Raw genomic sequence first — 12,839 nt, 5'->3', positions numbered from 1 at the left:
GCATGAAAAAAAAAACCCAAAACAAGAGCATGCAGTCATAAGAACTTTTCTGTCCACACATACAAACAATGATAATATAGATGGACCGCAATCAAAGTAAATATTCACAACACAGACTGAGTTTACACCAGCAGTCTTTTAAGTTCAGTTCCACAACCCTGCTGAGGCTTCTCTGAACTGACAGCTGTAAGAGCTCATCTTCTCCCTGCCCAAGGCGTGTGTTCTCATTCTTCATCACGCTGGCACCGGTGGTCCTTGAGCCAGCTCCCTACAGGATCAGATGCATTAAAGTAGCAGAGAACTACTCACTTTTCCTTTCTTGGGTTAGCTTCTGCTATAGTGGCTGCCTTACTGAGATCACCAAGGAGTCAGACAAATGCCAGGGTCCATGCTGGAGAGTAAGCACAACTGCAGCAGCGCTGAGCTAGTTTGGCTTCAAAAATGGTGGCTCCACTGCAAATTTTTCCTCCCTCCCCACCAATAATTGCTAACAAAGAAACAGAGGCAGGGCCGGGGGACACACATACATACTAAAACCCTTTAGACAAATATCTTTTCAAAATAAATGTTAACCTTTGCTTCTTAAAAATTTCAAACGTTAAATGCCAACTCAATACCATTTCTTTAAAGACTGACAAACAGTTCCAAAAGGGACACCCCAAAATCTACACTCTTTTTAGGACAACTGGACCAAACCAGCAACTTTTGTTTTAAACTGGGATACAGACATATGCTGGAACACTACCTACAGCCACTGTGTGTGCACATTCATTTTACTTGCACATGTAAGCACGCCTCCGGGGTTTGGATTTGGAAAGCAAAAATGTAAACAGAAACAGTTTTGAAGTATAGTTGGCAGCTTGTGTTTCTGTGTACACTTTCAAATCTGGAAGGCTGCCTGGAATAAATAGAATCAACTATGTTCTTCGACAGTAAAAGGACTATAATTTTAAGAGAATTCTAGAGCGATGTTATTTAAATCCAACTAAGGGTACACACAAGCACTTCAAATGAACGCTACATCACACCTGCAATCCCTGAACTTCCAAAAACACCTTAAACTTTTTTCCCCCTGCCAAAAGCTTTGGGATACCACAGACAGTCAGAAATGCCAAACTCAAAGACACCCACTGATCAAACTGCATCCTTTTTAACCCGTTACAGCCTTTCTGATCCATTCAGCACATTTGCCATCCCTAACCTCACTGAGTGCCCAACCTAGCAGTGATCAAATTTTGAAACTCCATTCAAAGAAGAACTGATACACATGGAGGAAGAGTGAGGGAAGTTAAACAACATGCCTCCCAAAATACCGATTCCTGCTTGCTTCCAGACACACTTATCATATGAATGCGAGTTTATATAATCTGTTTTCTCATAGGATAGAAGTCCCCTAGAGTCAAACTAAACCATTTAGAATAAGGGATTCCAAGTTTAGAAAATTGGGTTTTGGTAAACAATGACAGTTTTATCACCTCACAGCACTGAACTGTGCAGAACTACAGTGGCATGGTTAACTCAACTTCATTCTATTGAATATTACATTACAAGTTACAGCCTACAATTATTTTTCTAATGCCTTCTTGATGACATACAAATATGTTAACTCTGAAAAGGTTTACATGAGACCACCACAAAGTTTGCTACTGCTACTTCTTCTGAAAAGAACTCCCTCCCCTTGAGGCACAGAGCTCAGTGAGAGAGAAATTCAGTAAGAATTATACTGCAGGAGCGTTAACTTTGGTTCCTAACATGAGTACTCAATGAAGTACTTTCTATATTCATAATTTAAGCAAACTAAGCTTGGGACAAATTAACTTGAGTCAAAACCCCACATATATTTTCCCCTAAAGACATCTGAGGCTACTGCAGCTGTTTTCACCACACTTTTACACATAAAAGCCTCTGTGCATCTATAGCTCAGTAGGACAACCAGGCAGTACTTTTTCCACCATAAGTGTTTTTTGTACATTAACATTTTGCCAGAAGAATCTCAAACAGGAGTGTCACTGATTTAAGCTTTGTGTCTTGCTGAAAGGAAGGATTGTTACCCATCAGTACAGATGGAATCTACATTACAAAAACAAGCAAACAAGAAATGACCTTTCATGAGCTCTTCTATCAGAAAGTATGGAGAATCCTTCTGTGCTAAAAGAACACTCATTTTCAGATTATGTTTACAGATTAGATGAATTGATTTTCACCCTCTAAGGTTACTCACAAACATTCTACCAACTCCACATAGATATCAGCATTTGGCAATTAAGATATATACATATATGTACACACAGACACACAAATAAAAACCATGGTTAACTGATAAGGCTTTTTTTCCCTGTTTTGTAAATTATCTGCAGGTATGTTCTCCAAAGAGAGGAGCTCCATCTAACATTAACACATACGTCTTATAAAGCAGCTGAAGAGCCACTGTGCAAGTCTGTGGGCCAGTCTAGGGGGGGAAAAAAACTTCTGTTCACTTTAGGAAACTTATCAAGGTTGTCTGTCATCAGCACAAACATCTACAGTTACTCTTCAGGCTCTGCAAGAAGGAAATTCTTCCATCTATATTGTACCAACTAACAAGAAATCTAGCAGGCACAGAAGGAAGCAAGCAGCAGAATTGTACTGTGCTGTAACACTGTATTAAATGTATAAAGTATGGGATGCTTATGCAAAGATGTACACATTCCAGTGACCGACAGAACTGAGTAATTTTGTATTGCTATAAACATCAGCTAGCATTTCAAAATCAATTCAAAAGGACAGACTAAACACTCAATACAGTTTTATCAGTCCATACTTGAAACTGAATTAGTCATTCAGTAAACTACTACACTTTAAATGTCAGTTTTTCCAGTCATAAGACAAATCCTATCACATTGCTCTCATAGACATGACATAGCAATGTTTTATAGTAATTTACAGTTATCTTTGGTATCAAAGAGCTGCTCAGTAGGATTTGTGTCTAGATTTGGTTTCTTTTCCAGGTAGAAGTTTCTTCTAGCCTCTTTGCATTGCCTTAAGAAAAGGTCTTCTACTCATTAAACAATCCAACTATGTTTACAGATTCCAATTTACTGCACACTTGTGTGTAGGTTATATGATCATCTTGATTCGCTATCAAACTGACAGAAGTACCAGCTAGAGGTAAGTCCCCAGATAAGCTTTTTTTAACATCTGTGGAATCCTTGAAACAAAAGTTGGGGGCAGGGGGGCAGATAATTCCTGGGACAAGAGTAACACTTTTCAGAATGCAAAATGCACTTTTCAGAATGCAAAACCTATATTCCACTTTGTCCCAGACATTTCAAACTTTCTAAAGACCAAAATGTTTTATTCTCACCTTCAGACACATCAGGCACTCCAAAACTCACCATGAATGAAACTGGGCAGAGCTGCCTGTCTAATTTTGCTGCTGTCCAAGCCTGCTGCGTGGTGACAGTAAGACTGCCTCAGACTAGATATTTTCAGTACTGTCCTTCTGTTCTTCCTGCTTGCCAAGCTGGCATTTTTCCCAGATCCAGGAAGACTAGTACAAAGATGTCTGAAATTGTCCTCTATGAAAACATTATTGCACACAGATTTAAACAGTAGCAATATTGCTTTGTTTAGAATAGAAAGCAGGAGGTTTGTATTGCAGTTATATCTTCACAATTCTTACGTATCGCTTTCACACTATTTCACAGAAAAGCTGCAGATACACAGAATTGCTTATCTGATCACAAACAGCAGCTCAAGGGAAACAAACAAGGAAACAGAAGGATTTAAAAGTCGAAAACACATTTCATTTCCTTCTGAAACAGGCAAGTATTTCCAAACACTACCAGTTTTATTTTCAGTTACCTATTTCTTCCCTCCTGCAAAAAACAGCGCTATGTACCTTTGCCTTGTTCTAGACAGAGCTAAACAAACTAACATTATTGGTAGCATCTGTAGAATTATTGTACGGCAGAAACACAAGAGCATTCTTTCCTGTGAATGTAAATCTCACTGGAAATTAGTGAAAAGAAGTTTCAGTTTAGTGAGAGATGAGAACACGGGCTGACTACATTTCAAAACTGTTTTCTTTAAAGTTCTTACATGCAGGTTTGTTTTCTTTTTTTTTCCACAGTATTATATTCTTGGATTCTGGTTGTAGTGACTTTCAGATACCATGAATAAAATTAATGGTGAGGTCATCCTGAAAAAAAACAACTCACTATAAAGTATTGTCCAAGAGGTATGTCCATATATGTATATTATCTGTTACTGGAAAAAATAGAGGATCAAATAGCTGAATCGAAAAAAAGATGAACTGTTTAAAAAGATCTATTATTGCTGCAGTCTCCCCCCCCACCCCCAAGAAAACCGAAAGACCTTTTTAGATTCTTATTTTCAAATCCCCTTGCTTGCCCTCCCCCATCCATGCAGGCATATTGTTTATAGCTTCACTCACTATCTGGGAGCCATGAAAATAGGATCACGAGAAAGAAACATTTGCAAATTGCTGGTGACCTCTACAACTCCCACTAAGTTTGTGCTTTTTCCCTGAGGGATCCCGTAACATACCAAGAGCAGAATGTCTGTCCTAGAACATTTTCTTCCAGTAAAAGGCAGATTTTTTCCTCTTTGTTAAACAAAGGAAAGCCTGGAATTAAATCTTCCCTTTTACCTCGAAATCTTTCAGTAATTCCATTTCTAGCTTCACCTCAAAGGAAAGGATTTTGTTATTTATAGAAGACTAGTAGTCATAAAGCACGACAAAGAATTAGAAAAGCAACACATCTTCTCTTTATACCTCACATATCTGCTTACTCATTATTTCAACAATTAGCTTGGCTTGCTATGTAGCAGGATGAGAATTACTCTCCCACCTGGCTGTGTTCTGGTTAGAGCTGTTCCTCCACAGCTAGGTGTGCGCTCTGAAGCTCAGTGAGCAGCCCTCAAATTCTTTCAAGCTCTTTAAATCAAAAGCCTTAAAGTTTGGCAACAAAATCAGAGCAACACACCATTTTGTACCAATAGAAACAAGGTTTTCCTCTGATTACATATTTTTCTTTAATACTCTATTTTATATGGGTGACAAACATTTTTTTATGTGAACATCAGAAAGAACATGAAGTAAATCACACCACAAACCATATTCTGCTCCTTGCTACAAATACTAAGGGCTTCAATGTCAGTTTTCACATGCAGAGATGTTCTGCTTTTGGAAATTAGTGCAAGATGATGTAAACAAAAGATTACTCTAGAATGTCTTTCATGAAACTAGATTAGATAAGGTAACAAATGCTGAATATATATATATAAATGTAAAACTCCACCTTAAATAATGCTGTTTACTTTTCTTTCCATGTTTCTTCCCATCCTCCCACCTTCCTGGGATATTTGGAACCCAGACAGTAAACAGGATCTTTAAAAACAGGAAGCGCTGGCATACAGACAAGGACAAGGAGCCAGAGCAGAGTAAATCCAGGTGTTCCACATGCTGGTCTAGTCTGAATCTTCACCTAACATGAGCAGCTGCATAGCAGAGCTGTAACACAGATAGCACGCCTTTCCTGGTGCTGATCTCCCCCGCGCATGTCACCTTGGCTTTTAGAAGTAACTCTCTCCGCTGCAGCAAGATGAACCTCCCGTTGTACTGAAAGAGAGGAAAGATTTCCTCTCCCACTGCCCATACCTAGAAGGGCAGGGAAAGAACTGCAATAAAACACCAGAGGTACTGCAGTCCTCACACCGCTATGCTTGCCTCTACCACAAGCAACAGCATCAAGAGGGTTCAGTCTACAACATTCATCCGACCAGCTCCTCCAGACAGAAGCCACAGAGAGGTGTGTGTCTTCACTGGAAAATTTGACCCAGATTAGGGCAACCTCTGTTTATTAATTTACATCCATCTTTACTCAAAACATCCACCCTGTGAGCCCTTCCTTTACTAAGCAGCAGCTGAAAAAGACACCAAACTCAGACTGACTTACAGCATATTGCGTACTTCCCACATAATATTTCTTAGGATGGAGTCCAACACCAACTTTAAATTGAGCCAAAGGGTTTCTTTCTGTACTAAATTACTCCAGACCCTGAAAGCAACTAATGTGTTAAAAAAAAAAGTTTTGGAGTGGTCATGGATAGCAGTATTTTTGCAACTGTGCAGATTTTTAATATTAAGCATAGAACAGTGAACTGAGAGAGACGTTTCCGTTCCGTAATCTGAATATAAATTAGCTTTCCATTTATTTTATCTTAACTGACTTCTGCAGCCAAACAGCATTTATAGAAGTATGGGTTTAGTCTGCATGGGCTTACTGAATTCCATTAGCAAAAATCATTATCTTTTATTTACTGGCAAACAGAGGATGGGATGCAACTTCACTTTTGCTAGAGCATTTGTAAGGAACCACATGCGTCAGCAAAAGCCATGGAAGTAGGATTTTCTTTAAGCTCCTAAACTGAAAAAATGAAACAGTACATTCTCCATTGAAGTATTTCTTAACTCCCTTTTTAAAGCCATTTGTTGAGAGAAGGAAGTTTGTGGCAGAGTTAACACAAAGGCACAGCCACCTTAAGGAAAAATTTCAATTCTGCAGCTAAATGTTCTTGCCCTATCAACAGCTTAAATTAATACAGTTCTTAGCAAACTGTCCTATACGAAGACACACGGAACAAGATAGCAGGCAAACAAATCCAGTTCCTTGCAAAACCTGTGTTGTAGAAGTGGTTGCCTACTTCTACACGAGCTATAATCGCAACAGGGAAATACCATGGCTTTTCAAGAGTCAGTTAGACATAGCAAAGTACTACTCCCTAGTAGACTTGTTTGTGATACAGAGTCAATGGTGATTAACTAAATATTTACTTAGCAGTAGATGATAACCCTGCTGAAAGGTAAGCACCAACAGTTTTCCATAAAACATTATCAATAGACCTTTATCTACTCCAGCAGCAGACCAAGACTGTCCTGCCTACGCCACACACCAAGCATGAGCGTGGCACAGTGGGGTACCATTCAGCCACAAAGCATTCAGCACCACTCCATGCTCCCATCGGGCTTCATCTCCCTAAAGGTCACAGACCACTTAGGTGTATTGCACCTAAGCACAACAGAAAACTGGGCCTTCTATGTGAAACAGTACTGTTGACTGAATTACTGATTTTGTAAGCATATCTGGCTGCTTGATATAAGTTAGAAAAAACCCCCAAAGTTTCTCTGAAACCCTAAGGAGTGTAGGTTTATTCTTGTTCTAGCTGTTGACTCTGGTTGAACAGGACTCCTCTCTGCATTTACAGGTTGAATACTAAAGCAACAATCATTACTCGAGACACATATTTGCATTTGTGTTCAAGTGCAAACGTGATTCATTGTGACTATGTATGTCATTAGGTTCTGCATGCTTCAGCCTGAAGTATAAAAACAGCTGCGGCAAACTGTGACAAATGGTTCTTCAGCATGTTTAATCAAATGTTTATCATTTCTGTACGTATCTGTTAGAAGCATCTGCTTTGCAAACCCTACGTTATACAAACACGAAAGCATGATTTCAAGTGTGGGGCTTGAGACATTAAGCTTGTTGTCAATGCATCTCTTTTTCCTATACTTCAAGCTGTTACCCAAATAGTTTCTCTAACGAGGTCAGGGTACCAGCAATTTGTGTTTACTACATCTGAAAGAAACAGCTAATGTTTGCCTAAATAGATAATGTTTGCAACTAACATGAACCTTCCAAAGAAGAAAGTGACATAAGCTCATCGGTATTTAAACAGTGAATACCAGCAATGTCTCCGTAACAGTTTAAAGATTTCTCAACCTCCCAGCTTGGAAAGTCACTTTCATATCCAGATTAAATGCTTTGAGACTAAGGCACATGCTGCCTCCCTACTACAATCAGAGCTCTGTAAAAGGGATACATTACAAAGAAAGACCTTTATTTAAAGAAAGCCAAAAAGATACTGGAAGTAGTCAGTCACTGCTATTAAGAGAACTTTACACATCTGCACAAACAAGGAAGTAGTTTTAATACATGGCTCTTTGGAAACATTTCGTTCATGTTTTTGTAGGTGTGTATATTCAAAAAGACTGAAAGCAGTTTTCAGCCTTGTGAAGTTTAACCCTGGGGTAGAACAGGAGCCCACAAAAGCTTAAGTGTTTTGGATTTAATTTCAACCCATAAAACCCATCAATGAGGGAAGAGTCACTATATTGCAAATCATCTTTTTTTGTTTTTTAAATAAATAACCTGCTCACATACCAGGACAGCAAGAGACTAGAAGCTACAATAATGGTTACATTTCTCATATCACCTTGCAGTTGCCTGTGATACTACCCTATCTGCTGATGTACAATGAAAGGCTTCGAAAAAGAAGTGATGAAATTAGAGTTGAAGAGCGGGATTACAAAGTAATCTGACAACACATTTAAGAAGAGTTTCCACAGTCAGGAATAGGTTTTGCTATCCTTTTTTTTATGTATCAACTCTGCTGTTTTGTTGCTCATTGGCTTCTGTTTTCATCCTTTATCTCTTGGTGGTAGTTACGCCATCTTTCCCTACATGTCAAAACGTTCCAAGTTGGAGGTATCTAAGATCAAGGGAGTGCTGCTGAACAGTGATAACGACATCAGTGTTTTATCCTCCATTTCAGAGCAAGTCAAAGAGGAAGACAAGTTATTGGAATTTTACTAACCACAACCTTGTTAACCAGTTAAACATCAGAAAACCGGTTAAACTTTACCTTCTCAATTAAAGTGTTAAAATCAACTTTAAGCACTTTATTTTAGCTAGCAACCCCTTCTCAAAAACTTCACATAATTGGTCATCATCTATAATGACAGCATTTCAATTTCACATATTATTATTTTACACCAAACCACAAACATAATTTATTATAAATCAATCTTTGTAACAAACTTGCTAGACTAAAAATGGCACTCACAGGCACCCTGTTTGGACACATCCTCAACTATATACCACAATCAAGACTATTTAAGATGTCTGGATGTTGCTTAAAATTAGTCTTCCACTCAGACACTAGAGGTTTTCTTGGGACAAGTGCTCTTCTACAGTTCTTAACATCAAAATTGAAGGAGATTTCAGAGGTGACAGCATGAAACTGCAAGAAGATAAAATACATTAATCTCTTTCCTCCCACCAGTGGAGACTGCCATGATAAACTAGTAAGTGGAACTGGTTGGTCAACATCCACATAAACTTTTCAGAAGGCAGAAGAGCAATTTTCAGTTTTACTAGTATCACTTCCACTTTTATAATCCAACCATAACGTTTGCCGATTACTCTGTTAACTGGGAGCTGGGAACATAAACACAAAAATGAAGAATAAGTGGAATGTTTTATAATCTAAGCAGTTTAATAACCACAGCAAGCATATTTTAGGGTATTATTTGGAATGGAAGTTTTTACTTTCCTTTTCCCACAGGAAGCTAGCTGTATCTAGAAACTTCTCCTTATGTTAGCTTTAATCTTAACTTTAATCTTTTAAGTGAGTGTTTTCCAGCCTTAATGAAAAGTAACTTAATGACACACGCACTAAAGATGGATAATAACATATCTCATCACACAAAGCGTATTTGTTGAGTTTGAGAAAGAAAGAATTCATCTCCACTCTGCCTGCTTGGTAAACCAGTCTTTACTCTCTGCTCACTGTTACTTTTTTGTGCTTGTATTTTCCAGTGTTCAGTTTGCCTACATCTTTGCAGAGATCAGTCTCATCACTCTTCCAGTAAGTCAGATGTCAAAGTCCCAAGGTACGGAAAATGTTGTTCTATTAGATTCAGATCACAGAACAGGCAGGTATTTCTACTAATGGTTGATTAGTCTCAGATGGAAAGCTGAATCTTTCTTTTCACTAACGTTCAAGGTTTCGTACATTTTGAGGATGTTCAAGAACTTGTTTCTTTTTTGACTGCTAATAGCTAAGAGATGGAATAAGGTTGCAACAAGGAGTAATTTTTTGCTCACAGACTTGGCATCCTCTGCAAGGATCCATGGCTAAACAGCTGATAGTTTAAGACACCTTTCCAAGACAACAAATGCGATCTCAGCAGAAAATCCATACTTCTGGAAGGACCACGACCCAAGTTAACAGCAAGAGTTAAAAATCAGGAACAGTTTTGGAACACATTGGGCAAGAGTCATTCATCACCATGAACTGCCACATTAAGTATTGGCAAAAGACTAACTCTTATGGAAGTAACAAAAACAGTTAAGTCTCAATGACAGATAAGTTTTGTGACATGTTGTACAATCTAGGAGGCAACCTTCCAGTTTTCTTTCTTTTCTATTTGGACTTTGAGATAACACACCCAAGGGACATTTCTCTACATTTCTTTGCCTTAGAAGAGGGTCATAATGTACAGCCAATAATGTGACTCAGCCATCTCAAAATTTCAGGGAACTTTACAGCAAGTCTTAGTCAATTCAGTAAGTCTCCTGTGTTCAACAAATATGCTTTGTGGTTCACAATCCTCAAAAGCTACATTTGCAAACATTTCTTTAATCAGAATCTGTAAGCAAAACTGCCAAAGTTTTCCTACATAAAATCCATGAAAGTAAATTAATTTAAGGAAATCTGTCAATGGGTAGACAAAAAACCCCCAAACCCAATCTCTTTGAGGTATATCTAGCCTTCTACTGGTAAAAAGCAATGGGGCATGAAACAAGAGATCACTGAACCTTAAGTTCTATGTTTGGCCCAACTGTTCTTAAACTAGACTGGAGAAATAGTCATTTACTTCTACCACTGCAAGTTAGCAACATGCCAGAGGCGCAAAAGTTTCAACAGCACTCCATCATTCTCACCCCTTCAATTTCACAGAGATAAGCTGGTTTCTTTGAATTTCATTTTTACATTTCTACAGTTCAGGTATTGGAGCACAGTTTTTCAAAAACAGACTATGAACATTACCAGCGAGTGTACTTGGTCAATGATGCCTGCTAAGTGCTTTTATTCCCCGCTTTACTGGCTTTAAGAAAAGGATGCTTTCAACAGAGAACAGTGATGATGTCCACTGTCCCTCACATTTCTTGTTTGAAATACACAGGCTTCTTAGACCGCCCTTCACCAAATCTACATCCAGAATTAGCTAGAAAAATACTTTCCTAGAACTGAAGTGTAAATGCATGCTATGTAAAAAAATCAAACATACTGGCTGCAAAACTATTAAGTACTGCTTAGACTGAGAAGACACATCCAGAATTACATAGACTGTACTCAGTCTGCTGCATTTCCATTTGACCACAAGTTAACTTACAGGATTTATAAAAATGCCTTTCCCCCCCCCCTTTTTTTTTTCTAAACAGTTTGACTCCCTCTGCCCCCCAGTTGGGTTTGGTTTTGTGTTGGTTGGGGGTTTTGGGGGGTCTTTTTGGTTTTTTTTGTGTGGGTTTTTTTTTGTTTGTTTGTTTGGTTTTTTTTAAGGTTAATACTATAGCAGTGCTGCAGGAAAAAACCCACAGTTAATACTTCAGAGTATTATTTCTGGTTCATTTAACACTCCATTAACCATTCAGAAATAAGTTTATAGAATAAATTCAGTTGGAAGGAACCTCGGGAGATTATCTGCATCAACCCTGTACTCAAAACAATTCACACATGTTTGGTGTCCAAATAAATATCAAGAGAAACAAATCTATTTTCTCTCCCCACTGCTCACATTTGGACTACGATACTACAAAGAAACTTTAACAGAATTCTTTGCCATGACACATTCAGCTTAAAGGGCAAAAGAAAATTCCCATCCAGTTTTAGCGTAAATATTTTTGTGGCCTCTTCTAGCCATAGCTACAATTTCAGACAGGCATCATCACTTGGAGCAGCTGGATGTCTAGCTTTTTAAAAGGATGAGACAAAACTCCTACAAGCATGGAATGCAGTGCATAAAAAGCTGCAAAAAAACCAACAAACCCTACCTTAGCTTACACTACAAACCACAAGCCTGTTTCTTCAGTTAGCCAAAGTACAAACTTACTCTCTCCCTAATGCTCCCCCTCCAACTTACAAACATAAGAAAGGCACATATGGCACATTTTTCCTCAACTGGGAGATTTACTATTTCACATATTTTTTCAGTAATTACAAAACAATAAGACAAGCTTAGTTTTATAATGGTATTTTAGGACTAAACTGGAAAGACCAATTCTGGAGTATTATTCCCACTACAGTTATAAATCAAAAGTCACTTTCCTCATCAGTATCAAAGCTTAAAAAAAAAAATCTTAATTTCCCCTCACCCAAATACAACATTTTTCAAATGTTCTATTAACTACAACCTTTGTTAACCTTGATTAATATACTCAACTAGGCAAAGCAAACCTACATAGGATATCCATCTACGAGATGCTAGTATTTCTTGCATGATTTGTATCATCATCCCAATTTCCTTTCCCCCAAATTGGCTCAAAAAGCACTAGCAACAGTTTTCCATTTGGAAGTGACTGGCATTTGCAAGGTGTTCAGATATCCGAGTATTCCTGGTACCCAGCGAATCTGCACCAGAAGTCTGGAAGAGTACATAATGAATTGACTTTTTATGAACAAAACTAAGGAAGTAGTTTTTGCAGACTAAATGTCAGCCTTAGGCTTGTTGTCTAGCCATAGTTTTAACTCTGAAAGAAATGAAAGTTGTGATGACCATCAAGGTTGTTCAAAATTGTATTAGACATGATCAACCCATTCAAATGTGTAGTGTGCTTTTTAATCTTACGAACAACTGTGATCAGGAAGTCCATTCTTTATGCAATAACACCTGTTAAAGGTGTTATTTTCCTCCAAAAACTGGAAACCTGTTACGATATACTTGGTCTTGTGACATAGCATGACGGTAAAGCGTGAAACCCTTGCTTCTT

The sequence above is a fragment of the Pelecanus crispus genome, chromosome 9, assembly GCF_030463565.1.
Source record: "Pelecanus crispus isolate bPelCri1 chromosome 9, bPelCri1.pri, whole genome shotgun sequence".
NCBI classification, from domain to species: domain Eukaryota; kingdom Metazoa; phylum Chordata; class Aves; order Pelecaniformes; family Pelecanidae; genus Pelecanus; species Pelecanus crispus.
The sequence above is the reverse complement of the archived record's forward strand: the minus strand, read 5'-3'. Positions refer to the sequence as shown.